This window comes from Culex pipiens, chromosome 1 (assembly GCF_016801865.2).
Source record: "Culex pipiens pallens isolate TS chromosome 1, TS_CPP_V2, whole genome shotgun sequence".
Lineage (NCBI taxonomy): Eukaryota > Metazoa > Arthropoda > Insecta > Diptera > Culicidae > Culex > Culex pipiens.
Window position 1 is genome coordinate 90,656,781 of NC_068937.1, and position 4,675 is coordinate 90,661,455.

Sequence of the window (4,675 nt, forward strand, 5' to 3'; positions counted from 1 at the left end):
AAAGGGAGTTATTGGCATTTTAGTGAAAAAAAAGCATAATTTTCAAACTCAAATAAAAAAGTGTTCCATCCAAATATCAATTTATGCATGTTTCTATTGTGAAATTGTCTCAGGAACACGAATATGATAAAATTATCACCAGAAAATTAGATCTAAGGGGTCCCCCGAGCAAAAATTTACAACCGAAAAATTCACTAAAAGTAAAAGTGTCTATTTAATATGTTAAACTGCCTTACCCAAAGCGTTCTCAGTCTCAGATGGTAGTCCCAGATGTCCCCTACAAGCTGCAGGTCGAACCGAATTGATATCTGGATGAAACACTTTTTTTTGAGTTTGAAAATTATGCTATTTTTTCACTAAAATGCCAATAACTCCCTTTAGATTTAACCAATTAGGATGCTTCACCCTGCATTTTGTTGCATTTTTTAAGCCCTTTCAGATGCATTTTGAATTTTGAAATTAAATTGAATTTTGCCTAAGTTATAGCCTTTTTAAGATTTTTGACGTTTTTGAACCTTAAAACTATGTGTCCCGATTTGCCCAACTTCCCGTTGACCTAGAGTGCTCATATTTTGGCCAGATGCTAGTTTTATATGTACAAACAACCCCTAAAAATTTCAGGCAGATTGGTCCAAACGACGTCCCATACAAAAATCTTTAAAATCGTTTTTTTTCAATTTCAGTTTTAGTCAATCGAACAACTAGTTGCTGAGATGAAGCCTTTAATAGAATTCAATAAAAAAAAGTTATTAGTTTTTGCTGTAAATTTTACCCGATAAACCTTTATTGTTTACCTGACTAATAATTTGATTGATTTAGATCTTTTCTTCTTTTTGTTTTATAAATTTTCATATAATGATCAAACTTTTGATAGGGCCAAAAAATACATTATTCTTTCAAAATTTAGACGTTTTAATTATGTTTTTGTTTTATTCATTAATCTCCGGTACAAAATCATGCACTACTCGATAGCATGGCTAGATAAAAACCGTGGTTGGTTTGTTAAAAATTGGCAATTCTCACCGATTTTCACAGAAAAATCATATCTCGAAATCCTGTTAATGAACTCCTCCCATTTTCGAGTATGTTATGTAGGAATCCGATAAACCTGTTTCCAGACAAATGCCATCGCCACCGTCAAAACGGCATTTCAATGTTTCATACGACCTTTTCAAATGATAGGCTAGATTGATAGACCTCAAATTCAAAACCTGAATTGGTTGATCAATTAGAAGTCATGATTTTTTTAAACAAAATGTTTTTTTTTCTAAAAACGGTAACTTTTTGGACCACCCTAACACGGCGTAGGTCACCCTAATGGCAAATCGTAAAAAAACGGGTTTAATTATTTCGGCCAGGGAATCCCCTGGCCAATTTTGGGATTGATCTGAGCACTTTTGTTTTTTTTCATGCTGTTTTCGTGGGGAATTGCTGTTTATGTCTTTTGCATTTGGACAGCTGAAAAAAATATGTGGAAGCTTGCTGGAAAAGCCAAAAATGCTTGCCAGAAATAAGTTGATTTTACTTTAATCTGTCTAGAAAGTGTTTTTTGTAAATAATTAGAATTTTAATAAAATTTGTGGTTTTCTCAAGACTCATTTTTTTTTTAAATTTAGGGAGATTTGCACTATAATTTCTGTGTATTTGTTATCACTGAAGAAATGCTGAAATATATTTGAATTAAGGAAGGATTGAAAAAATCATTGCTTACGATTAAATCATACAAAAAATGGTTTTGATTAATTCTTGAACAAGAGCATTCTTTAATCGATCCCATTTCTCAGCCCCAAAGAGCCGTTTTCTGCTCAGACTCCATAACAAATTAGCCCATCAGACGGTCTCCATCTCAGATGTACCCAAACCAAGTAATCTCGTCTACCCCCAAGAAACCTCAAAAACCGAAACCATTCGTTTTAATTCTGTTTTCAGTGATTCGCCCCCCAGTCGGAATTTTAAACATAATGATCTCCGTAATAAGGCGCCTACTTGGATGGAAACCACCAAAGCCTACTTTTTTCAGCTGTGTTATTTCTCGTGACGATCGTCGTCGCGTCATCTGTCACCCAGTTTTTCCATTGCAACATGGGCCCGATGCTAATCGTCACATCAGAAGGTACATTGTGCGACTCGAGGGGTTAGAAAGCATCTTACTTGTTCACTTGTGATTTGCATTGAAACTCAGCCAACCCGAACCCGGGCCACAAAGATCTCTGCGGCGGAGATTGCGTCGTCGTAACGGTTGACGCCGAGAGCGAACATTATGAACACAGTCGTGTTGCACCGCACAAAAGTTTGTTCCGTCGAGGGACAATGGCCTGAATTTGCTGGAGATCTAACTAGAGCTTGAAGTTAGTCAGGCTCAGGAAAGAGTTTGCAATGGTTTGGTCGTTTGAAATCTTTCCTAAAATAAAAACTTTTGCTTTTTGCCAATAAATAATAAAAATGACTCCAAGGTTTAAAGAAAGTCTTCGTAAATTCCATAATTTCTTTTCCTTGAATTTCCAATTACCTTTCTCCCATTTCATGCAAATTTTCAGTGCCCATCAACCCAATTCTCAAACTCATCATAATTTCAACGATCCCAAGGTTCGTCACCCATGACAAAAAGACACCTTTCTAGGTTAACCCACCGACCCAAAAGTTGAATGACATAATTCGACACCGCCCCCTGAAGTGACGATTATTTGGCCATCAAAGTGGGTCCTCCTTCTTGCCGCAAAACAAACCTTATTTTTGCAATGGTAATTAACCTCCAAACAATGCGCTTGCAGATTTAGACTTGCGAAAGATGGCCATATCGCCGAAACCCGGTGAACCTAACAGCACACAATGGGTGGTGAAGCCTGCTACGATTTCGGTGAGCTTTTCCCAACGATTGCGAAAGGTTTTGCTGGGGGGGAAGGGGGGGGAGGGTGTTGAACCAGTTTATAACCTACTGTGATTTGAGGTGTGTTAACTGTATTTAAGTTAAACAATTTTTAGCATAAAAAATTAAAGAAAAAAAAGTTATGTTTTAAATCAAATGCAATGCAATGTGAACAATTTCTTCCCTCTCAAGAAATAGTAACAGGTCTCCTTTCCAGCAGAAAAAAAACTAGAAGAAATCAGCTCCAAACTGCAACCAGGTGCTGGCATTGACCTGGCGACGAACACGGTTTTCCACCGCGTTGAAGTCTCTCAATGCAACTTGTTGCACCGCTAGCAGACTCCAGTATTTCCCGTTTCTAATCAAAGCTGGCGTCCACTCAAAAAACCTTTCACCACAGAGTTGCATGAAAATTCCGGTGGCAACCAATTTTCGATTGAAAACAACGTTTTGCATGAGTCATGCAACTGTCACATTACATTCATGTCACCTCTGCTCGATTTTCACGCAGCTTACACTCACACAGCAAAATACTACGTGAATTTCATGCCTGAAAATTTGGAGGCGTGGTGTGCAAGTCAGATGATTTTGGTTTGCATGAAATTCATGTCACATTCGCAAGTAAAGTGGTATGGAAAATATTCACTTACCATTTCATGCAACATTGTGGTGAAAAGTGACGACGATGAGCCACGCGATGAGCAGAGTTGAAAGGTTGCGTGATTTTCCTGTCTGAAAATTTTTAGCCAGGCCTGCAAGTCTGAGGACAATCAGTCTGCTGGTGATCCTCAACAGCTAAACATTCAGTCGGGCACGGAATCAAAGTTTAAGTTTTTTTCTGTTGCTGTGGGTTTCAAGAACCAGAGCAATTGTTCATTCTGCAGTCTTTCCCTTTTTTGAAGATTCATTTGTAAGTATTTTCCGCACCATTGTTGCTTTCTTTTTTTTAAATAATTTTCTGTGTTCTTTTTTTCTAGGCATCGGATTCAGAAAATCCAGCGCGATTGTCGGTGCCCTATCGTGGCCAATTGTAGTTTGCCGGATGTGCACAAAGTACAGCGGGATCGGCCATCAAGGTAGCCAAGGAATCATGAATCAAAAAAGGCCGAGGAGAAGGAGACGAATGTGTCGCCGCGAATGGCAGAAGGTAAAGGTAACGAAACTGCCCTTCAAGACTTCCCCGGAAGCCGCAGGCGCGCCGGAATCGTAGACAATTCGCCTGTGATAAGGAACTTGCTGATGTCGGAGAAAAATATTGTGTGTTATTGAACTTTTTTGCGTTCATGAAAATTCCCAAATTTTGTAAATAAAAGGTTAAATACACAACTCCATGTTTTCATTCTTCAAAAATCACCAACAGCAAAAAAAAATTAAGAAATGAATGAAACCCCCCCACCCCAAACCGCCGTTTCCCACTAAAAAATCATGTGATGGTCACATTCTTGGAAAGTAGGGGCTGACGTGAAATTCTTGTGATGTTACTTTTGACTATATTGGTGTGTTGGAAATGGATAAAACCAAGACTCCTGAGGTTCACGTAGATTTCGCATGAACATCCATATGGAAAATAATCACTTAGATTTTCATGCAGCATTGTGGTGCATGGCTTTCTACCTAAGGTACTCGCGATTGAGTGTGTAGTAGTGCGGTTGTCAAAATCGTTATCTCTGACTCTCTCACTCCACTGACACTGACATTGTTTATGTTTTGGTTTTCCTGGCACGGTCCATTGTTCGTTTGTTATTGTTTTGGTTTTAGTGGCACGGAGTCATGCACTCACACTAATGCAAAGCAAGATCGCGAGTACCT

General features: G+C 38.5%; 1 long non-coding RNA gene across 1 annotated transcript; it reads left to right on the plus strand.

The window, feature by feature from the left end:
• Positions 1-3,245: 3,245 nt before the first annotated feature.
• LOC128092536 (uncharacterized) lies at positions 3,246-4,106 on the plus strand. Its single transcript, XR_008211856.1, has 2 exons — positions 3,246-3,776; positions 3,844-4,106. It is a non-coding gene; the product is annotated as an uncharacterized LOC128092536 (long non-coding RNA).
• The last annotated feature ends 569 nt before the right edge of the window (positions 4,107-4,675 follow it).